This window comes from Neophocaena asiaeorientalis, unplaced genomic scaffold (genome assembly GCF_003031525.2).
Source record: "Neophocaena asiaeorientalis asiaeorientalis breed wild unplaced genomic scaffold, Neophocaena_asiaeorientalis_V1.1 scaffold30, whole genome shotgun sequence".
Classification (NCBI taxonomy): Eukaryota; Metazoa; Chordata; class Mammalia; order Artiodactyla; family Phocoenidae; genus Neophocaena; species Neophocaena asiaeorientalis.
The window spans coordinates 16,168,324-16,192,618 of record NW_020174923.1 but is presented as its reverse complement, the minus strand read 5'-3'; the positions used below and the strand labels follow the sequence as shown (position 1 = coordinate 16,192,618).

Below are 24,295 nucleotides of genomic sequence, written 5' to 3'. Positions count from 1 at the left end.
CCCTACACTGCCCCCCAACACACACACACCTGCTTCTCTCCAGTCCTCACATTTTCCAGCTCATTCCTGACTTAGGGCCTTTGTGAGGCCTCCCAGACCACCCAAGATAACAATGAGGGAGGAGAGAAAGGCAGTGCCAGATCAGAGAGGGCCTGGGAGACCCAGGAAATGGGAGGAGGGGGAAGGGGGAGGGGTGGTGTGAGGCTGCCTCCACCATCTCATCAAAGCCAACAACAGTCTAAGTCTTGGTAGAACATGAAATAAATATAAGGTAGAGCCTGGCTTTAAGCAATTGGGAGCCAGTCTCAAGGTAAACAGAGCTTGAAGAGAAGTGAAGGGTCAGAGTGAATCTATTTCAAGTGAGTCTCCCCTAAGTCCATTTACACTCTGTAGTACGGTGTTTTTCCATCTCCTGAATACGTAATGTCCCTCCCAAATTCACTTAAGGCATAGACTGTCCTGTTTTGATGTCTTCTCAGATCCTTGCGCTGAAACCCAGATTCATTCTCAAAAATCTCTCTCAACACCATGATATATCATTCCTCCCCTCTTTCTCTCTTTTTGTCTCTCTCTTTCTCTCAACCTCTGTTTTCCACCCATCTTCTTTTCACCAGACTTCCTAAGATTTTGACCCCTTCTCTCTCTTTCCCCACTTCGTGAGATTTGCCATCCTTTGATAAACCCTCTTTCCAGCGGGACTTTATTGCTGGTCTAGCCTGCCCTTCCCCAGCGGCCTTTGGGCCTGGCCTCATCTTCCATGCTTTGGCTCCACGTGACTTTCCAAGGCTGGATTCCCCAGGCTGAACGTACAGAAAAGCTTCCAGGACTCTCTCCTTCTTCCTTCTTCCCCTCAAGTCCAGCCTCATGAGGTACAAATGGTTAACTGCAGCTCCCTTGGATGGGGGGTTGTGGGTTCAGAACAGGCTACAGGGAAGGCAGGAGAAGGTCCAGGTGGGGACTCAGACCCCTTCAGATCTCTCCCCTTCCTGTTTGTCTTTCACTTGGAGGGACTTTCTCCACAAGGCTAGAACCCTGGCCACCGGAGAGGAAGGGAGCCTCTTCCTCCAGTTCCGACTAGAAAGAGGCCTACAGGTCAGCCCTGCCTGGATCAGGTGCCCAGTTGCAGGACCAGAGGGGTGGACACCATCATAGGGGCCTCCGATCAGAACCACATGGTTCCCCAAACAGAAAATAGTAGCAAACATAACAAATATTAATCCAACTCTTATATCAACAATCACCTTACACATCAATGGTCTAAATGCACCAGCTGAAAGACAGAGATTGTCAGAGTGGATCAGAAAACCTACTGCATGATTCCAACTATATGACATTCTGAAAAAGGAAAAATTAAGGAAACACTACAAAATCAGTGGTTGCTAAGGGCTGTAGGGGAAGGATGAACAGGTAGAGCATAGAGGATTTTTAAAGCAGTGAAAAGTACTCTGTATGGTACTATAATGACGGATACACATCTTTATACATTTGTCGGAACCCGTAGAACAGGGGTCCCCAACCTTCCGGTACCAGCCCAAGGCCTGTTAGGAACCCGGGCTGCACAGCCGGAGGTGAGCGCGCGAGTGAGTGAAGCTTCACCTTCCGCTCGCCATCGCTCGCATCACCGCCTGAACCATCCCCCACCCCCGTCCGTGGAAAAATTGCCTTCCATTTGTCCCTGGTGCCAAAAAGGTTGGGGACCGCCTGCCTTAGAATATACAACCATAATGTAAACTATGGACTCTGGGTGTTTATAACGTGTCACTGCATGTTCATCAACTGTAACAAACGTACCACTCTGGTGGGGGTGCTAATAATGGGAAAGGCTGTGTATTTCGGGGGGAGCAGGGAGTATATAAGAAATCTCTGTACCTTCCCCTCAATTTTGCTGTGAACATAAAGCTGCTCTTTCAAAATTGCCTTAATAAAAACAAGTGCTAGGGCTTCCCTGGTGGCGCAGTGGTTGAGAGTCCGCCTGCCGATGCAGGGGACATGGGTTCATGCCCCGGTCTGGGAAGATCCCACATGCCGCGGAGCGGCTGGGCCCGTGAGCCATGGCCGCTGAGCCTGCGCGTCCGGAACCTGTGCTCCGCAACGGGAGAGGCCACAACAGTGAGAGGCCCGCGTACCCCAAAAAGAAAAAGAACCACATGGTTCCCATGCACAAAAGGGGCATTTCTCCTAAAGAAGAGGACATCCATGCCCTAGAAGAAGGGAACAAGTTTTAAGCAGAGAGAACAGGGGGTGTCCACATTGCCCCATGTTCAGCCCAGGGGCTGGCCTTGGTAGGTATGAGGTCTGGTTCCTTAGCAGCAGGAAGACCTTGGGAAACCTGGCTGGCGTCTCCAGCTGTTCTTGCTTTACCTTCTCCACCCAGATGCTGCAGTTGACAGCAGGTGCCCAGAGCGCACTGGCTCCTGACTCCAGCGGCCCCTCCTCAGGGCACCAAAAACCTTGGATGCTGACAACTCTGACTTTTTTAGGAAACCAGCCCTATCTGGAAGAAAGTTATTTTCTATTTTAAAATGTCAGATTTGGAATGTCAATTTTCTCAGAAAATGTATCATTTATATACAAAGGATGGGCCCACGTTTTTCTCCAGGGTGCTACTTTTCAAAAAGTCAGAATTTTTTTAGAGCTGAGAGGCCCCTGGAGGGTCTTTTATTCCAACCCACTCATTTTACAAATGAGGCAACAGGTACAGAGAAGTCAAGCGTTTTACCCAATAATACCTGCTAGTTAGTAGCATTGGCAATAAGGAATCCTAATAATTAATCAACACTCAGGGTTTCCATGTGATGTTTGCAAACTATTTAAGAAAAAATGTAGTAATGAAAACTTATCCTGGACAGGTATGCCTTTTTTTTTTTTTTTTTAAGGCTTAAAGTTTAAGCCATTGGTTTTTTTTTTTAACTACATGAATATTAAATTGAATTTTTCTCTTTTGTGCATTTATCTACAAAATGTTTTATCTTTTCTATCAAATGGTAATGAATCTTAGCTTCACATTTCTTTGCCATTTACCTCCACCTCTGGAATCTCGGGATCTAGAAGCAAACACTTCAGGGCACCAAGGGAATTAGGACAGAAGACTTCTTTGTAAAAGAGTTGCTTTAGTCATTGGTCACTCTTTCTGGTTTATCTAGTTTGAATATTCACATTTGTCTTCCTTAAAGAGATATGCACCCCTATCGTTATCATGTTTGGTACAATTTTTCTTCTCTAGCCTGTTCATAATTTTCATTCCACACCCCAAACCCAAAGTCACTGGCCTGAACTTGCAAGAAGAAAGTAGTTATTGTGGATGAATATGCAAAGCACATGGGCCCCGAGGTGCTGTTGTTGGACACAAGAGCCCCTCTGTGACTTTGTAACAGCCGGTCCCCCACATCACACAGAGAAAGAAAAAGGGCACACACTGCGCTCATGCTCTGTTTCACCCTCTTGAATTTGTAAACAACTGAAATATAACACAAACAAGCCGTTTCTTTTTTTAGCTTGCTGGTGTTTGTAACTCAATAAAATGTTTGTTAATTAACTTCATGAACTTTTTTTTTTAACCCCAGATTATCTTGGCATTTGAATGGACTCCACTGGCTGGTTTGAATGGGATGGTTTCTTTGAATATGGGTTGATTTCTGTGTATGCCCTTGTAACCGTCAGAATAAGCTAGATTATGGTGCAATAACAAAGGATACCCGAATCTCAATGGTTTGACAGAAGTTTACTTTCCTCTCGTGCTACATGTCCCATGAGGATCAGGAGGGAGCTTGCGGTTTATGGTAATCACTCAGGGGCCCTACCTGAAGGAGGCTCCATCTTACCTGTGCTTCCGCTCACCTCAGTGGACGGAGAGGACTCCGGAGGGACTCACACAAGCAATCAAATGCTCCAGCCTGGAAGTGACACACATCACAACTCATTGGTCTGAACTAGTCACGTGACCCTGCACATCAGTTAAGTCCATTGCCCTGTGTGCTCACCAGACCTCAACATATACACACATCACTCGCAAGAACCCCACCTCCATACCGTGTCCAGGGAAAAGCCTCTCTAAGGAGAGTCCAGTGCCGAATCAACTGGTCAAACATTTAAGTACCAATTATGAGCAAGGCCTGGGTGGAACTAAGGAATAAAGACAACAGAAGTCATAGAAAATGTTCACCTAATTTTATGGTACATGAGTTATATTTCTTTTTTTAACATCTTTATTGGAGTACCATTGCTTTACAATGGTGTATTGGTTTCTGCTTTATAACAAAGTGAATCAGCTATACATATACATATGTCCCCATATCTCCTCCCTCTTATATTTCAATTTAAAAAAAAAATTGACGTGCTCTTCCACAGAGGAAAAAAGTCATAGAGGTGCTACTAATATCTACCGGGTAGAGGCCAGGGATGCTGCTACATATCCTACAATGCACAGGACAGGCCCCACAACAAAACTTGTTGTCTAGAGTTCTTCCAGGCACATAAATCTGAGTCCGGGTCTCACACCTCACTCCTGAGCCCACCGAGGATCATGGGACAAGTTGATTGTCCCACGGTTGCCATGGTTGAGAAGCCCTGTGTTAGAGTAATGCAAAATTCACATTCTGAAAACACAAAATAAAAATAAATCCCCAAACCAAAACAAGCAAAAGTCTGCCTTGAGTTCGGCCCCTGCATGTTGGATTAGCTGGGAGGTTGTGGTTCCCATCGCTGAAGCCACATGGAAGCATCCATTAGATGGGCTGCAGCTGGGCCCCGCATGGGGTGGTGACCAGATCCCACTTCTGATAAGTGCTTACAAGTGGCCTTGACTCTCCAAACACTTGTTAGCACTCCTTCCCAGCAGTGAGGGCAACCAAAAATGTCTCCAGACGGTGTCAAATGTCCCTGGAGGCAAAATCTCCCCCAGGAGAGACCCTGTTTTAATAAAATTTTCAGGTTTGCAGAGAGTACCATTCCAGGTCCGCTGCAGAGGAACAAACCCTGGACCGGAAAATGGAGGGCCTGATTTTAAACCCAGCTCTGCCATTAATCACTCAGGGCTTCCCTCTTTGCTTCCCTATCTGTAAGATGAGAGGCTCGAACAGGACGCTTTCTAAAGTCTATTCAGAGCTTTCTAAGGCTCTAGGGCTGGGGTGCTGGAGTTTCTCATTCTAATACTTTTCCAGTCATAGCCTCACCCTCTCCCCAAAGAAACAGTGGAGTGAGGATTTCAGCTGCACGGTGAGCTGCACGGTGACACAGTTCATGTGACAGGAGGGGGCTGATAAAGGGACCAAAGAACGTGGAGGGCTGACAGCCAGTGGGGTGGCTGGGCAAATAGGAGGAGAGGAGAGAGGCAGCGGAGGTCCTGAAACCACCAGAAGGCAGTTCCAGCGCTGACTCTAAAAAGTCATCTGCGATCCAAGGAATAAGAAGAGGAGGCAGGGGCTGCTGAACGGTTTTTGGAGAAGCTGAGATAAATAGCATGCAGAGTACACAGAGAAAAGAGCAATGTACCAAGAATGGGAGGGAACTGTGTGTGTGTGTGTGTGTGTGTGTGTGTGTGTGTGTGTGTGTGCGCGCATGTGTGTGTGACTCAGCTGTTTCCTTGCTCATGGCAAGAGAAATTGAACAATTTCAATTCAGCTTGAATCTGCCTGTGAGCTTTAAAAAATCACAATCACAGGATTATTAGATTTGCTGGTCTTTTACTGGCCTCTTGACTCTTGTTCAGCTGTAATCAAAAGACAGGGGCGAGGGCTTCCCTGGTGGCGCAGTGGTTGAGAGTCCGCCTGCCAATGCAGGGGACGCGGGTTCGTGCCCCGGTCCGGGAAGATCTAACATGCCGCGGAGCGGCTGGGCCCGTGAGCCATGGCCGCTGAGCCTGCGCGTCCGGAGCCTGTGCTCCGCAATGGGAGAGGCCACAACAGTGAGAGGGCCGCATACAGCAAAAAAAAAAAAAAAAAAAAAAAAAAAGACAGGGGCGAGAGGAGAGAAGAAAGAGATGCCCCCTTGCTCCTTGCCATCCACATTTCCTCCTGGTCCATCTCAGAATCCAATCAAGCTTTACAGTGAAGTTGAATGGGGGTGAGAGGTATTTAATAAAAGGCTGTTCCATCTAAACAATGATTCAGGACTTTTTGGAAGCTGGGAGAGACCAGCTGAATGGCCCACTCCAGGTTCCCTAAAGAGGGTTTATGCATATCTTTTATTTGTCTTAGGTTTGTACCTGTTCTGCTTTTTTCTAGCCACATCAATACTTCTCTGGATTGCCAATAAGCTGAGCTCTCAGGCTCTGCTGTATCCCACAGCCTGCACCTGTTTCTCAGAAATGTTTCACCCAGTTCTTTTATCCATCCAGTCTACAGGCCTCTCATCAGCTGTTTATGAAGCACCTACTGTGTGTCCAGTACTGTGTTATGCAGTAAGGTGAATAAAATACAGTTCAGGCCTTCCAGGGCGTCACACCCAGATGGGATAGGCAGGTACACAAGCAATCACCCGCCTCCCAGTGTGGTAAGTGGGCCTCCCGGGGTAACACCCGGCCCTAAAAGGCAGGTGTCAGGGGAGGCCTTCTGAGGAGGGGGTATCGGAGATAAGTCTTAAAGGACAAGAGGAGGGGGTGTCGGAGCTAAGTCTTAAAGGACAAATAGGAGCTGTTCAGGCAGAGATGAGAGAATGATCTAGGCTTATGAAAGGTTTGAAAGCAAGAGAGAGTTTGGTGATTCAATGACCTGTGAAGAATATAATGTGATTGGATGGTAGTGCTCAGCAAGGACACAGGCTGCATTTGCCAAGCCAAGGCAGTGTGTGGCTGTTTCAAACCACCTTACTGAATATATGGTGTTGGTTTATTAACACTGAGCTCACAGCCAACAGCCCCGTAACTCCTGCCCACGTGATGCTTCCCTAACGCACATATTTTCTCCATGAGGCACATCACAGCCTTCTTGTGCTTAGAAACATTAGAGCCATCTTAAACAGCAAAATCAGGGAATTCCCTGGCGGTCCAGTGGTTAGGACCCCACGCTTTCACTGCCGAGGGCGTGGGTTCAGTCTCTGGTCAGGGAACTAAGATCCTGCAAGCCATGTGGTGTGGCCAAGTAAATAAATAAAATAAAGGATAGATTTTTAAACAATAAAAAATAAAAGCGAAATCACCAGCAAAACCCACAAAACTACAGAAAGCATGGCAAAGCATGGCACTAAATAGATGGAGGAAAGGACACTTGCTTACAGGGTGAGAGCTGAAAGCAGAAGAGAGCAAGGCCTTGCTAGACCTCGGCTGGGAACATGGGAAGTTGGACCAATCACATTTTTTGCCCCCTGCACATATCCACAAATGACCACAAAAGTGCCACAAGTATTGATTTGGGGGGGTACAAATACATTTAGGGAGTGGGCAAATTCACAGATATGGAGTCGTGAACAATGAGGATTATCTGTATTGCAAAAACGTAAATATGAACCCCTAAATTCTCGGTACTGCCAATGACCACTGTATTGAGTAAAATATTTTGATTTCTCCTAGAATCCAAGTGAGTTTAGAGGTATCTATGAATTTAAGACTAAAGATCTGGGGACATCTGTGCACTGTTGGTGGGGAGGTAAATGGGGGCAGCCACTATGCAAAACAGTATGGAGGTTCCTTGAAAAATTAAAAATAGAACTGCCATATGATTTGGCAATTTCACTTCTGCGTATTTACCAGAAGAAAACAAAAACGCTAATTTGAAAAGATATATGCACACCAATGTTCACTGCAGCATTATTTACAATAGCCAAGATATGGAAGCAACCTAAGTGTCCATTGATAGATGAATGGATAAAGAAGATGTAATATATATATATAGGAATATTACTCATCCATAAAAGTTTAAAGAAAATCCTGCTATATGCAACAACATACATGAATCTAGAGGGCATTAAGCTGAATGAAATAAGTCAGACAGAGAAAGACAAATACTGTATGATCTCAGTTGTATGTGGAATCTCAGAAACAAAGCAAACATAAACCAAAAACAGATTCAGATACGGAGAAAACGTGGGTGATTGTCATAGGGGAGGGGAGTGAGGTTGGCGAAATAGGTGAAGGGGATTAAGAGGTACAAACCTCCAGTTATAAAGTAAATAAGCCATGAGGATGTAATATACAGCATAAGGAATATGGTCTATAGTATTGTCATGACTTTGTATGGGGACAGAGGGTTATAAGACTTTTATCATGGTGATCATTTCATAACATATGCAAATGTCAAATCACCATGTGGTACACCTGAAACTAACATAATATTGTACGTCAACTAGATTTCAATTTTTGAAAGAAGACTAAAGGTCTGGGACTCATGGAAAGCTACCTTACACTGAAACAGTGTTTAAAACAGACCATCCTGCGTCATTCTAGAAGGACAGCCTGTCAGAGGGTGACTTACAGCTCATGGCCTGATGCTAGGGAAGCCAGACTACTGAACTAGCAGACTCATTTCCGACTGGAGCAAAGCAAAGTGCCTCAGAGCCCCAGAGGGCTCTCTGTTCTGTCAGCTGTCAACATCCACACTGTCCGTATTCGCCTGTGCAGGAGCGTCAAGAAATCATGGGTCTTGAGCTGCCACTTGCTGACAGAAACGCAGCAGGCTTTGCCCAACAACGTGTTACAAGAACAGTCTCGGTAGTCGGTGCTTCAGAATTTTCCAGAACAGTGATAAATAAGTTCCTTAAGCTGCTAAATCCCAGGGACCCTCTGGGGCAATTATTTATTTGAAATGCTAGACATGGGACTGAGAGGTTTTATTTAATATTTAAAAGTATAGGTAGTCTCTTATATAGGAAAAAAGTAAAGTTATACAACACAGATCCCTCAGTCTCATCTCGTAGCTGTCCCACTGACTGCATGGGGATTTTCCTTGACCAAAAAAGTATCACTACAATGCTTAGAATTTTATTTTTAAAGAATGCATGCCACAAACTGCCTGGGTGGTACCTAACGCCAGAGGGTTTTTTTGCATTTCCCCAATTTTGTTTGAATTTGTAAAAGGTGGACTTTATTTTTAGAGTAGTTTTAGGCTCAAGCAAAACTGAGTAGAAAATACAGATACAGCTTCCACACACCTCTTGCCCGCTCCCAGGCACAGCCTCACCCAGGATCCACATCCTGCATCAGAGTGGTAACTTTGTTACAATCCATGAACCTACACTGACACATCATTAGCACCCAAAGTCCACAGTTTAGAGTTTACTCTTGCTGCTGTGCATTCTGAGTTTTGACAAACGTATAACAATATGACAACGTGTATCTACCATTAGAGCATCATACAGAATAATTTTGCCCTAAAAATCCCTCTTCACCCCACCTCTTCCCCCTTAACCCCTGAACAACTACTGACCTTTTTACTGTCTCTATAATTTTGCCTTTTCCAGGATGTCATATAGTGGGATCATATGCATCCCTTCAAGATTAGCTAACCCTGAATGTGAAGATCAATATCAATTCATAAATAAATCACTTATTAATCAATAAGTGCAAATCACTATACTGAGAGCAACTTACAGTCTTGGTTATCATTGTTTTCGCCCCATACAGTTTGTTGAAAGGATAAACAACCTCCTTCTCTGATTAAAAAAAAATCAGGACACTAATAACAGTCAGTAATAGTACTTAGAACTTGGTATTACTTAGAAAAAGAAATGATAATGATATTTACTCTGAATAAAGAACAGCTTGTGGGCTTCCCTGGTGGTGTCGTGGTTAAGAATCCACCTGCCAATGCAGGGGACATGGGTTTGAGCCCTGGTCCGGGAAGATCCCATATGCTGTGGAGCAACTAAGCCCGGGAGCCACAACTACTGAGCCCATGCACCTAGAGACTGCGCTCCGCAACAAGAGAAGCCCTGCTCGCCGAAGTCTGTGCGCAGCAATGAAGACCCAATTCAGCCACAAATAAATAAATAAAATAAAGTTTTAAAAAATGCTTTAAAAAAAAAGAACAGCTTGTAAAAAATAAAATACAAACGCCAGACTATAGCTCATGAGATGCGACTCAGGTCTCAATATTTTGGTAACTTTTAGAATTCTTACTTTTTTCAGTTTTATTAAGATATAATTGACATACAGCACTGTATAAGTTTAAGGTGTACAGCATAATGGCTTGACAGATATATATTGTGAAATAGCTACAACAATAAGTTCAGTTAACATCCATCACCTCATATAGTTACAAAAAATTTTTTTCCTTGTAATGAGAACTTTTAGGATTTAGTCATCATGTTGTACATTACATCCCACTTTTAGAATTCTGACTACATCTTCCATAGAGTGGGATTTTGCCAGTGATGGTACAGTTTAAGTGAAAGTTAATATTTAACTTGATTTCAAGTTCTGTATTTGGGGCTCCCCTTTGAAAACTCCCCAAATTACCTGACACTCCCCTAGGCAGGCAGATCCAGAGTGTCTGGGCAAAGCCAAATATAAGGAGAGGCTGATCTCATGGATCTGTTATGCCTTGTCCCTAATTCTGGGCCCCAGGATGACCTTCGCTTTTTTGACAATAGAGCTACACTGCTGAGTCATGTGTAACTGAAACCCTTGTCTGCAGTTCGTCCTGCTTCTTGCTGGAATCCAGAAAACCTAGACAAGGGGCAATGTTCTCAGCAGGATAATGGAGGGAAGGAGAGGTGGGTAAGAGGCATTCAGGAAACATAAAGACAGAAAGGAAAATTTGGGCCTAAGCGATAATTAGCAAGAGGCAAGTCCAGAGAAACTAAGGCATGGATCTGCCTCCTTTTATATAATTGAGGTGTTTACAAATTTGCCTGTAAATCAACTTACATTTCAAACGCATCAGGGGAACTGACGTTTAGGGGAATCTGGATATGGTTCCTTTTGCATAGTAAAGCATTTGTCTGTAATGTTAATACTCACTTTCTAATCTAGCTGTATTATATTGATACTCCCCTACGTTGGCTTTGAGAGAGGACTGTAGGTGACTCATCAAAGCACCTTGCCTAGCAGACTATTAGGCGGAACAAATACACTTCAGGCTGTCCAAATACTCTGCCTGGTTGTAAATATGCCTTCCAGTTGGAATGATTAGGGGAGGTTTTGGTAAAATTTGAGCTAGGTTTCGAAAGTTAGGTAGGATATTGGTGAAGAAAGAGCAAGGACTTTGCAGGCAAAGGAAAACCCCAGAGTAGAGCAAGAGTTCCAGTCAAACAAGCTCAGTTGGCCATAGAGTAGATGAGAGAGAAAACTGGAAAGGACAGAGGCTTAGAGAAGTTTAAGGCTAAGGAGTTTCATTTCACTTAGGGAGAAATTAGAAGCCTTTAGGCAGGATGAGCTGATATAGAAAGAAACAGAGAAGGGACACCAGTAAGGTCACTACATATCGAGAACCAAGATAAGGGTCTTTAGGATGGTGGCAGTTGGAACAACAAAAGGTCAATTCTAGAGACTCAGAGCTTAAGAAATTGGCCCCCATCTCCATCATCCACTCAGTGCTCCCAATAATACATTAATTAAACCCCTGTGAATAAAGCATCTTTAATTACCTGCTTTTTGTATTAATCTGTAACATACAATACTGCTTTGAAAAAATATATGAGCTATGCAAATTAAAGCTTTAAGACAAATTCCCACCTTAGGACAAGATGGCTGTCTCCAAGCCCTCATACACTTAAAACCTCCCACTGCCAGGGCTTAAATTAGATGTTGGGGAGACAAAGCTAAGGACAAAACCTAGATGTTGGCTGACTGAGAGAATGAAAGCCCCTGGTCAGTTTCAGTCTGAGGCCGTGTTATCCAGGTGAGAATCTCCAGCAGCATTTAGAAATTCAGATCTCAAGCTGTTTACAGTTTAACAGTGCTTCACAAACAAGGTAAAAATAACTGTATATGTGAAAATGCTCTGTAATGTGATAAGTGCCATTTGAATCTTCATCTAATTTGAGATTTTATTCTTGGGTCACAGATGAATAATAGATTCGAATGCTCCTTGTTAAAACAAAAAACCAAAACCCCCCAAAACCTTGCACTACCGTATTACAATTGAGTTAGCCTGTTTTCAGCATATCTGCTAAGGAAAGAATTCACCTTGATCGGTAACAAAAAAGGTGGACAGATTGAAAGGAAGCAGATCGGGGAACTGATCTCCAACAAGGGGAATCATTTCGGGAAATTCAGGGGAGGGTCAGGGTGCCAGCGATAAGGAGGGCAAGCCCGAGGGAGGTTTGAGGTCCAGGGTGGACGGACTGGAGGGCTGGCCATGTGGAAACCCGCCCAGAACCTTTCCCAGACAGGACATCACCCCAGGACGACAGGGAAAAAAAGGGGCAGCGGACCTGGGGGCGGAGCACCCAGCCTCTTCTCGACCCAGAGAGCATCCAAGCCTCCCTCCCAAGGGAGGAGACCCCTCAGACAAGACAAAGGCTCCCCTAGCAGGAGAAGGGCCAGAGTGCGCATGCGCATTGCGGTCAGCGCCGCGGCCCAAGTCGTGGGAGGGAGGCGAGACCCGGGAAGGGAAGCTCAGAGAGGAGAGAGCCAAGAGGCTAGGATGGGCCGACCCTTGGAGCTCTCGCGCGCGCCTACTGGTGGCCGGAGGAGAACACGCCCGCGGAGGCCTTACGGCCCGCCCCTCCCCTCGGGAGGCTCGTGCTCCTGCTGCTCGCGCCTGCGCTGCCCGCCGGTCTCGGGAGCGCGCCCCCTTCGCTCGTGCGCGCGCTCGCAGTCTCCACCACCCACCAGCTCAGACACCAGCAGCAGCGCCGCCGCCGCCGCCGCCCACCTTCTGCCACCGACACCACAGCCACTTTCTCCTCTGCTTCCCTCTACTGTCCTCGCCCTCTGTCGACTATCAGGTAAGTGCGAGGCTCCGAAATTTGCCTCCCCGTCCTCCCTCCTGCAACCCCATGCCGCCTCCCCTCGCCTCAGAGATGGGTTTCATGAGGTGGGCATTGGTCGGGGCAAAGGCGGCGTCCCCTCCTTGCGCCCTCAGCGCTCCGGCGCCTGGATTGGGGCGACTTGGAAAGGGACCCATGCAAGGGATGCACGCGCGCGCGCGCGCGCTCGTGTGTGTGTGTCCTGAGGCCGGGGTTGTCTACACGACCCGCTTCTCGCGGACCCGTCAGATGTTGTACCCACAGGGTGGGGCGCGGATGGCGGTGATCTGGGGGAGGGGGCTGCTATGCACTCTCGAACACCGCCTTTTGCCGCAATGGGCGTATGACTGTGTGTGTGTCGGGGGGTGGAGGGGAGTCCGGTGACGACCCCCGAAACCGAACCTGTAATCCAATTTCTCTGCCTCGGTTTGCCATCAGCTCTAAGGAAGGTATTGATCGGGTTCTAGAAAAGATGACTGCCTGCCAGCCCCTCCCCGGCAGCGATTCCAGTGGGGCTTTCGCTGCCCTTGGTTTAAGGCGGTGGCCCACCCTCTCCTCGATTTCCTCCTTCAGAAACCCGCTGGGGACATTTGAGGGCTGGGAGTGGAATCGGAGAAATGGGGAGGGGTCCCGGCGCTGTCACTTTAGTCGCCCTTCCCCCTGCGCGCTCCTGGCACCGAGACGCAAGCAGCGCCGTGCCCGAGAGAAGACAGTGCGCGGATCCCAAGGTGGAGGCTCGAAAAGGCAGGGGTCACCTGGCCTTGCGATGTGGAAGGATTCGGCAGCTGCCGATCCCGGCTCGAGGGCGCGCACAGCCGCAGCCCGGCACCAACCCGCTCAAGGGCTGCAGGTGCATTTCGGGGCGGGCCCCATTCTCTGCGCTCCGCGCCGGGCGTCCGGCTTGTGCGCTCCCTGCCGGAGGCGAGGGCCTGGCGCGCAGTGCTCGCCCCTCACTGCGGCAGTGGGTGTGGACCCGGGTGGGCGAGGAGGGGGAGGGAAGGCTTTGCCTCCTCCCACTTCCACCCCTGCTTTTTTTCCCTCCGAACGCGAGGTGCCATCTTTTTGCGGTGTGTCACGTCTTTACGGTACCATGCCAAGCCGGGTGGCTGGGCTTAGGAGGACAGGGCGGGGACTGTCATTAAAGGGGGGAGCGCAATTAGCGCTGAAGTCTTGGCATTTTGCTGCTGCGGTCTTGAGCACCGGGGTCGTTCACCCGGAATCTTCCTCGGGGGCCCGATGCTTTGTTTGTAGGGCTTACGTGATCTGCGTTGCCAGCACTGGTTTTTGGCTTTTATTCTACGAGGGTGTTTAACCAAGGTTCCCACCCCTCCTCCCGCTTTTTGCCCCTCATTTCCGAGCCCTTTGTTAGCCCTCAGAGCTCGCCGGGGTCGAGGAACTCGAGTTAGCCTCGGGGCACTCATGGAAAGGGCGTCACCCCGCGCAGCCCCCTCCCAGAGCCGGGCCACGCGCCAGAAAGCATCCGCGGGGCTGAAGGGGTGGGGTTCGAGGTCTCCGCGCGCCTTGCGGGTCGCCGCGAAGGATCGATGCCCCTCCCCACACCCGGAACGTCCCGGGGGCCGTGCCCCACCAGGCTGCCCACCAAGCAGCACCAGTGACTCCCGGTGGGAGCTCGCAGGCGGGGCCCCGCTTCGCTTCAAGCCCTGTTGCTTCGGCAGGCAGGACGTTGTGAGGAGGGGCCGTGAGGTTTCCTCGGGTGCTGCGGGCCACACCCATTTTTATCGGGAGGATGGGATGGGGGGCGCCGAGGGGAGGTTGTCATGGAGACCACACGCTCCCCGGGCCCTTGGGGCGTGCCCCGCCCCTTCCCAGCAGAGATGGAGAACCCTGGGACAAGCAGGGCCGCCCCTTCTGGCTCCTGGAGGACGCTGGAGGGAGACCCGCACCCCCAACCCTGAACCCGTGCCTGTTCCTAATTGGACTCCGGCGGCCGCAGCCACCCAGATAGGCATCTCTCATGTGTTTTTATTATTATAGCCGAATATTATTTTAGAACCGTGCGGGATTTTCACTTAAGATCCCGAGTTCGCCGCCGCCTTGAAACCAGGAGGCGGGGGTGGGGAGGGAGGGATAGAGAGGCGGGTACGGACCCCGGCGAACAAATCCGAGCCTCGCCCTCCTTCCATTAGCCGGAGCCTGGCTGGCTTTCTGGTTAATTCTATCGCTGGAAACTGGTGCGGGGGCGCAGTTCTGAGAGGGATGAGCATTTTAGGGGCCAAATCGTCCTCTCGAGCCACGCAGGTTGATCTGAATATTTGGGAATGACTCGGCGGGGGGTCGAGAGGCTGCCCGGGGCCAAGCCGAACCTTCTCTTGGTTTCAGGATCAGAGCCTCCCTGCAGAGCTGGGCTCGGCACGGGTGGGTTGGAGAGGTTCAAGGATCAATTCGAGCATCTTCCCCGCCCCTCCCCACAATAGAGCTGGACAGGAGATTCTGGTACCAGAGAGAGCGAGGGTCTTAGAGCGGCCCTGGGAACGGGGAGCCCGCGGCCGCCGCTGCTCGGGATGGACCGGGGGCAGAGAGGTCATCTCCTGTCGGTTGGGGGAAAAGGAGCTAGGGCAAGCGCGTTTAGCTCAGTGCCGGGAACAAAGCGCAGTACGGCATCCGCGATTTTACTCTTTGGAAATGTGTTGGCGGTTTGGTAAGGGCTCTCTGGTCGGCAAGGCCGGGGTTGGGGGGCTGTTAACGGAGGAATCCCGGGGACCTGGGGACGGTCCTTCGTACGCGTATCGGGAAATTCCATCCCTGGCTCTGGGCGCGCTTTAATCACACGGCTTCCTACCCGGGAACGCGAGAGATGCCCCGTTTGCGCCTACGCTCCGACGCTGAAGCTGGGGCCAGCCGCCGCGCCTGGGTTCCCTGGGTTTCCCATCGACTCCTGTCACCGAATCTCCAGCAGGTGGGGGCTGTTTTAAGTCCCGGGAGACCCCGCTTGGCGTCAGGCGGTCCGGACCCATAACTCCATGCGCGAGTCTCCGGCTGGTCCGGGTTGGGATGGATGGTGGGACGTGGGACAGCGAATGCCAGCCTGCTCCTCTGGGCCACCGCGCGCTCAGGCTCAACAGGACAGCTTTGAGTTTTATCTGATCCCCGTCCCTCCAACTGACCGATCCTACGACAGAAAGAGAAATGAATGCCTTTCCTGCCATAATTAATTAAGGTATTTTTTGTGTTTTATGATGCTGTTTATGTTTACCACATAAGAATTGCTTATCCATTCCTCCATCTCCAGACCTTCCCCTAAATAAATTAATAACATGCTTCTCCCAGAGCCCGCTTCAGAGTGGCTCTTGAAGCTAATCAATTTCTTGACCAACATTTGCTTCTGTAACAGCTTGTGTTTACTGCGGTAACCTAGCTTGACTCTTGGCGTTCAACGTTGGACAATTTGGGGGAGGTGTTTGTTGGTTATGCTGGTTTTGGGTGAATGACAGTCTGTGTCTGTCCGACCTCCTCTGCACACGCCCATCTTTGAGTGGTTTCTAATATCAGGCACAGATCCCCCAACAGGAACAAAAGAAAAGGGTTATTCCCACAAATTACAAGAAGAAAACTTACAATCAGTTTGATTCAAGAAGGGTCAGATTTATTCCAGTTGGGAAAGTGTCCTTTCTATTGAACATGCCCTTTGACCCACATGCCCTTTGAGAGCTGTGGCAGCCTGGAGATGTGGTAGAATTGGGGTGCCCTTTGTTTAGGCTGAGTTTTCCTTCTGCCCTTTTAACATCAATTCATGAAGCCCATTGGTTGAAAATTTTAAGAAATTGTTTTATTCTACCTTCCCTCGGCATTTATGTGTGTAAATGTATGTATATGATTTGGGTGGCTCCACAGCTGTGTACATGAACATATGTTAGTTTTCAATTAGATTGTGCCTTCTATTTAGTTAATTAGTACCTTCCTTCCTCTCACCTTGAAATCAAGAATCACTCATAAATAAAAGCACCCTTAGGGGCTTAGAACAGTGCTAGACATACAATAGGTCTTTGGGCCCTGCTCATTTAACAAATAAATAGATAAAACGGGAAAATGCAGGTTAAAAAAGGTGGTGAAAAGAAAGCAGAATGGGAGGAGGGCTTTATTCAAGGTCATGGCATCAAGAAGTTTTGGGGACAAATCCAGTCCAGTTTGTCCCCTGCTCTGTGTCAAAATGACACCCAAAAGCTGCCTGTACCCCTTGGTGCACCTCCATGCCCTCCCCTCCCCCACTGCTTCCCTGCCTTCTCCCTTCCTGCTGCTTATGGCCCCACAGCCTGGTCCCCACTGCTCACCTCACCCTCATTGGCCAGCAGAGTGGAAAGGGGAGAGACCACACTCCACCCCCAGGGGGAGGAGGACCCTGCCCTGCGACCTTTAGCCCTGCAGGTGCTGTTCGTGCAGGAGGTCAGAGGGATGGAGGTGGGAAACCCCCTTTGCCTCTGCTCCTTCTTCTTCCTCCCACTTTTCATCATCCCACTTAGAGGACCCCCCAACCCCCTCCACATCCCCAGAAACACCCACCTGCCCTACCATTCCTAACTTGCCAGTCTAGATTCTTCCACTAGTGACTTGGAGCTGGCATGGGAGGGCCACCTCAGCAGGTGAGAGGAAGGGAAAACCCCAGCCTCACCATCTGGGCTACAGCAGGGAGAGGAATCCGATGTTCCAGCTGGGACTCTCAGCTGGTTTCCTGTAAAACAGTGGTTCTCAAGCCCTGGGGCCACTTTAATGTCTAGAGACATTTTTTTGTTTTGTTTTCACAACTGGGCAGGGGTGCTACTGGCATCTAGTGGAAAGAGGCCAGGGATGCTGCTAAACATCCTACAAGGCCCAGGGTGCCTAAATGATCTGGCCCCAAATGTCACAAGTGTCAGGGTTGAGAAGCCCTGTCATAGAAACATTGTTACCCTGGCACCATCATCTTAGTGGCATCTTACATTCATTGAGTATCTTCTTGGAGGCACTGTTCTAAGTGTTCCCCAGAGATTATCTCATTCGATCCTCACAACAACCCCTTTAAGTAGCAGTTTGTATTATCTCCGTATTACATATGGGGAAACTGAAGTACAGAGAGGTTTAGTAACTCACTAAAGGTCACACAGCCAGTGAGTGGTGGAGCTGGGTGTCTGACAGGAGCCCCTGCCCCTTCTCAGCTACATGTGGGCTTAATAGGCCTTTGTGGGCTAGCGGGAACCAAAGCGCGATCTATAACATTGACCCAGTGGAATATACTAATTCCAAAACCACTGACGTGCATGTGAACTTTTGTAAGAGTCTGTAATTGGAGCACAGCCTAAAGCTCAGAATTTCGGCCTTGACACATGGAACAAGAGATTTTACTCAACCTCTGTGCCTCTGTTTATAAAACAGGGAAGATATCCTGGGGACCTTAAACCTCTTCCCCCAAATCCAGGATTTCAGGACTGCTCTGTCACACAAAGGAGCAGCCAGGTCTGACTGTCTTAAAGAAGTCTGGAAATCAAGATCGGGGGATCATGACATAGATTCAAGATCAAATCACTGAAGTTTTAGGGACATTAGATCTCCATCTTAGGTTCTGCACCTCAGAGGCTGAAGCTTTGGTAACTGCCACTGGGACCCAGCTCGGAGCCTGTGGGTGTGAGAGCAGTTGGGTGGGCATAGGAAGGACCTCAAGCCAGAATCTCAGTCTCCCTTGGCAAAGGTGGGCCTGGGAGCTTTTCTCACTTCCTGGGTCCCGGGCTCTGCAGTAAATATTCCATTATACTGTGGTATAGAGGGACAGCCTGGAATCCTCCACCCACAGGACTCACTGCCACTCCACCCAGCTACGATTCTGCCGCTTCCCACAAGCGCCTGTGTGGGCGATCGGACACACACCACACACACCAGACTCACTTCTGTTCCCTTGCCAAAGGGGTTGCTGTCCAAGACCTCTTTCCCTGCCTCAGGTGCCATGCTCCTGCCATCTCTGCCAGGTTCCTGTCTTGCACAAAAGGCCCCCACCTGAGTGTGGGGAGGGAGCTTGAGGCCAGCTCAGGGTGGTTTTTGAGCTTTGGGGATTCTTTGATTAGGAAACATTCTGTAGGTGTAGGAATCGGCTTCCACAAAATGCCAGCTTGGATGACCTCCAGGTGGATTATCTGAAATTGTGTTTTCTTTCTCGATATTTCTGTGCTTGCCTCGATCAGGAAGGCTAAGAATTAACCCCCAAGAAATGCATTTTGTGCCTCAGCTGTTCAAGGAAAGTTTGTGAATGCCTGGAGGGCAGATGCTGCTTTTCCCTGGACGGGTTCCCCAGTGCAGGGCAGTGTCCTGCATGTAGACACAGTAGGTTTGGCCTAATGGTTAAGGGTGGGGCCTCGGATCAGAACTCCTGGGTGCAAATCCCAGTTCCCCTACTCATTGTGGGGCCTAAGCTGTGTTGTTTAGCCTCTTGGAGAGTTTTTTTTATTGTTTGTAACTTGGGGTACCCATCTCACAGTTGCTGTGGGGTTTAAATGAGGTAGTGCTTAGCCCAGGGCTCAGCACATAATAATTGCTCATTAAATGGCTTCGTGGGCAGCAGCCTGTGAGCAGACCCTGTGATTGGATGAATGTGCAAACTACTGACCTTGGTGATGGAGTTAGTTGGAACAGATACATTGTTACTCTGAGTAGGGATCAAGATAGAAGTAGGCAGTTCTTCCTGGAAGCGGGCGCTGTTGTCTGGGTGGTAGTGGAGCCCCGGAAAATCACACACACCCACGTTTAACTGCACACAACAGAACTCTTGTCACAGGCAAGCAGAGTGACTTGTCATTTGTTGTCCCTGCTTCTGCCCTCTTCCTTCCTGAAATCTGCTGCACGCCAGGAATAGCCTGTGTAGTGTCCACACCAGCCTGAGCTGAACCACCCTCCCTCCCACCAGCCTGGGACTGGTGACCTGGCTTAGCAGGTCGGTTCCGAGATCTTACTAGTGTACTGATTGAATAAAAAGTGAGCACTGATGAGATTGAGAAAGTAACAGAACTAATGGAAGACAATGGAGGAGAGATTCTACAAATGAAATAATGAAGCAGTGCTGAACTTGGTAAACTCAGAAGTAGGCTTCATGGTGGCAACTGAGAGTCAAGAAGAAAAAATGTTAAATAAAGCAAACTCAACGTGCTCTGAATCCAGAGAACGCCAAGCATTCGATAGCCATAGTTATATCTGAATTAATAACTCTGGTTTAAGAAGCTTTCTTATCCATGGAGTGAATACTGAGAGTCATAATACATGTTTCTTTAAAAAAGTCATTAAATGAGAAAATCAAAGGGACTTCCCTGGTGGTCCAGCGGTTAAGAATCCACCTTCCAATGCAGGGGACACAGGTTCGAACCCTGGTTGGGGAACTGAGATCCCTCATGCCGCGGGGCAACTGAGCCCACGCGCCACAACTACAGAGCCCACATGCTGGAGCCCGTGCTCCACAACTGGAGAGAAGCCCGCCTGCTGCAACTAAGACCCAATGCAACAAAAAATAAATAAAATCTTTTTAAAAGATCATAAAAAATGATACATATATATTTTAAACATTTAAATTAACCAGATAGTTGTGCATTTATTCCTCCATCTTTTGCTGTAGGGCCCAGGCCTTCTTTTGGTGTTTGGGTCAGCTGGTTGGAATTCCTTGTCTTTTTGGCCTAAGCAACACCCATAATGCGTTATCTAGGACTTCCAGCTGGTTGGAACAAGGGCTTACACTGTATAATCTGAATGCAGAGTCTCTCTAGAGTTTTACTATTTTTTTCACAGTCTTTAACATGCTATTTGACGGTTGAAAATGTACTCACCTTTATGAAGTCTCTCCAAGTATTCAACTTGATTTTCTTAGAGTCAGTGAATGATTTTCAGAATTCATCTTACATTTAACACTTGAATGTCATCAGCTTGCACTGTATTTAAGTTGTGTGACTATTGTAACAAACATGATGGACCTAGAAGGTTGGCGGTGGTAGGAGGAGGCCCTGGCTGTGGACATCAGGCCTTGTGGACCCAGCCTTGAATATTTACACTCCTTCATTTCTGCTTCTTACGTGGTGTCAGGCAGGAGAGGGCCTGTGGTGGAGACTTTTGTGTTCAGTAAATGATGGGTATCATCTTCCCCGCATCTCTTGCCTGTCTTCCAGGACTAGCATGGCACTTGGAATTCATTCACATAGAATCCCAACTAAAGGGGGCATTGCAAAATTCTCCCCATAAAACTCAACATAAATTTAAATTCTCTTTACCATGTTAACTCTCCTTAGTGAAGGAGTTTTAGATCAAGATCCAACAATTAAAAAGCCGTTTTTAAATCAGCAAGTTAGAGTTAAATCTGAAGCCATTGATAATGATGTTTCATTCATGGGCCTCCCTTTGGTCCTGTCTGCTTCACTGCTAAATCAGACATCAAAGAGAAGAGGGACATCAATTATCTCTGGTCCCAGCTGCTGGTTTTCCTTGCAGCCTATCGCCCAGTTTTCTGGTTTCCCGGGAAGGCTGGGTGATGTTGTCTTGGGACCTAAGCTTGTAGTTCTACAAAAAAACCTCAGGAGACGCTTTCATCCTTGTGTCCTCCTCTTCAGGACATTAAGGATATTAGAAGACCCCTGGGTCCATAATCGCCTGTGATGTGATCCACAGCCTAACGCCAAGAAGGAAGTGGCAGAAAGGACCAATTCATGGAATCCTAGAACTGTGCCCCTCACCCAGGATAAAGGACAGCCCTTCCTCCAGAAGTAGAACCAGAATTCTAAATTATGTGTCAACAGAATTGTCCTGGATCAAATCCAGTTCTGCCATTGATTTACAGATCATTTCAGAAGTGCTTATTTTCAGTTGTTCTTGATTGGACAGTGATACCAAACCACTGTCTTACCTCATTCCCTCTCCCATGATCTCAAAAAGAGGCTTATTGGATAATTAATAATCTAAAGGCTTAAGGACTCCCCTAGTGGTCCAGTGGTTGAGACTCCGCACTTCCAGTGTAGGGGGCACGCGTTTGATCCCTGTTCAGGGAAGTTCTGCATGCCATGTGGCACAACCAAAAAAAAAAACAACACTATAAAACTCTTAGAAGAAAATACAGGATAAAAGCTTCAAATCATTACATTTGGCAGTGATTTCTTAAATATGATACCAAAGGCAGAGGCAACAAAAGAAAACATAGACAAATTGGAGCTCATGATAATTTTAAAAATTAAAAAATAAAGGCTTAAGTGCCCAAAAGAAGGTTACAATTTACAGAGTCTCTTTGGTTTAATATTTAAATATGAATATTCACTACCTTATTTATTTTATGTCTGGGCTTTTTATATTGGGTTTGCTGAAAACTGGAACAACTTTCAACTTTGGTACTGGTAATGCATCAGAATTTAAGTCAACGTATGTTGATAAGCCAAGCAAAAGTTCTACATACAAATAAAATAGTAGTATGTAACCTGCTACTTTGGGGCAAGATAATATTCGTTTGGTTATTGGTATTACTTGGTAATAATGGTTTGATTCATATGAAACCTGTCCCTTTCAAAGTTGCCACTTGCCAAGAATCACCGGGAATAGCTGTTCGGAAGAGTCGCTAACTCTTCTGCCGTCCATTTTCTGCCTTGTCTTTTTCCTAAGAACAGGGAAATTCTACACTGTCCCCACTCCATGACACAGCCGTTCAACTTCTGCCTCTGCTGTCGCCACGGGGCTGGCTTAGAAACGAAGGATTTTGCAGAACATCCCTAAACCTGCTTGAATAAAGGACTGATCATTCAGAGACTCACCTGAACCTTCTTTAAACCTGTTTAATCTTTTCCCCAGGGTTAATCTTGTGGGGATAACATGCCTCCTGGGTGTCTCTCCACTGGGTGCATTTCTTCCCCTTTTAGTTCTGAAGTCCCTCCTTTCTTAGCAGCGCAGTGAGTGATGGCTGCACTCTGTTCCCTGCAGAGTATTAATACAGACTGAATACATTGAAATAAATCCCTTTCAGTGTCACTAACGTGCTATGAATAATTATGAACCAATGTTTGATGTCTCATGGCAAATGCAGGAAAAAATTTTTTTTAACAGACAGGATTCATGTTATAAGTTGACAATCTGGGCCAAGTGAAAATCTTTTTAAAACATCTCCTGATCTGAACAATAAATCTTGCCAGCAAGACTGAATTCCAGAAGTTAGCCATCCTCTTATTTTGTGGGGCCTCTGTTATCACTCACTGCTTGGGCTTACCCAGCCCTGAATTTAACTGCAATCTTCCTGTTTACCTACCAGTTGCGGCAATAATTAAGATTTCCTGGAATTCCCTTGCGGACCAGTGGTTAGGACTCCGAGCTTTCACTGCCAAGGGCCCAGGATCAATCCCTGGTTGGAGAACTAAGATCCCACAAGCCGTGAGGTTTGGCCCAAAAAAAAAGATTTCCTGAACCTTCATTGTTCCATCTGTAAAATGGGGATTATTCAATCTTCCTTCCCAAAATGGACAATAATGTGGTCTTTCTTCTCACTGGGTAATCACAGAACGGAAATGAAACAATCTAGGAGAATTCCTTTGGGCTTTTCAGAAAACAAGTGCCACAGGTGTGGGGGATGCCTCCTGGGAGCCACAGTCATGCACCTGATCTGAAGTCTCTCTTGGGCTGAGCCTGGAATAGTATAGCCGCTGCTGCTACCTCTCTCCTTTAGCGCCAGCCACACGGTGCACACTGCTTCCCAGGAGTGCGCACCCAGTCAGCTGGGCCTGAGCCCTGGATGGATAGACAGATGGCCGCAGTCCAGCCTGTACTGGTCTTATCTGCCCCTTCTTTGGAGGGGAAGCCGATAGCCAGGTGCAGGACAGTGGGTGGGGTTCCTTTAGTATGACCTCAGATGATAGCCCATCCTGCCAGTGGGACTTCCTTGGCTTATGCTGTGACCTTCAGAGGGAACTAATTTCCTGGGAGCCTTTCTGTTTTCTCAGGGGGTTTCAGTTTCCTCCTAATCAAGCAGGGACTTGGTGCAGAATCTCATATTCTAATTATGCCCAGGGGCAGCCTCTTCCTGCCACTGTGTTTAGCTCGTGCAGGGGATCGTTTAGGTCAAGAGCGATTAAGGTCTGGAGTTGACTTTGATGGTATAATATTCTGATGGCTGTTTGGCAGCAAGAGCCATAGTGAAGGCTTATTAATTGAACGCTTGCACTTGGAACTTGAATTGAGCTGGGGCTGGGCTGCAGTCTTTTTGCCTTTGCCCTGGGAATTCAGGGTTTCTCATGCAAGGGGACAGTGGGAAGTATTTCACGGTCTGTGTGTCACCCCACCCTGACAACAGCCCGGCATTTCTACTGTGTGGCTGGCCTTGAGCATCAGTCCTGGGTACCTGGTGTCCCCACATCATCAACCTTTGTTTACCCTGCTCTCCCCAAAACTGTCCTTGTTCCACCATGGTCCTGTCCGCTTTGGTCACTGGAACCCGCCATCCTCAAGTCCCCATGTGGCAAACCTT

At 47.9% G+C, this 24,295-nt stretch overlaps 1 protein-coding gene across 8 annotated transcripts in view; it reads left to right on the top strand.

The window, feature by feature from the left end:
• The first annotated feature begins 12,706 nt into the window (after positions 1-12,706).
• The window catches only part of MAPT (microtubule associated protein tau), a 103,459-nt gene continuing 91,870 nt past the window's right edge, over positions 12,707-24,295 (top strand). For all 8 annotated transcript variants that reach the window (XM_024760526.1, XM_024760524.1, XM_024760525.1 and 5 more), the window contains exon 1: positions 12,707-12,822. The gene's annotated coding sequence lies outside the window, so the exon portion shown is untranslated. The remainder of the gene's footprint in view (positions 12,823-24,295) is intronic.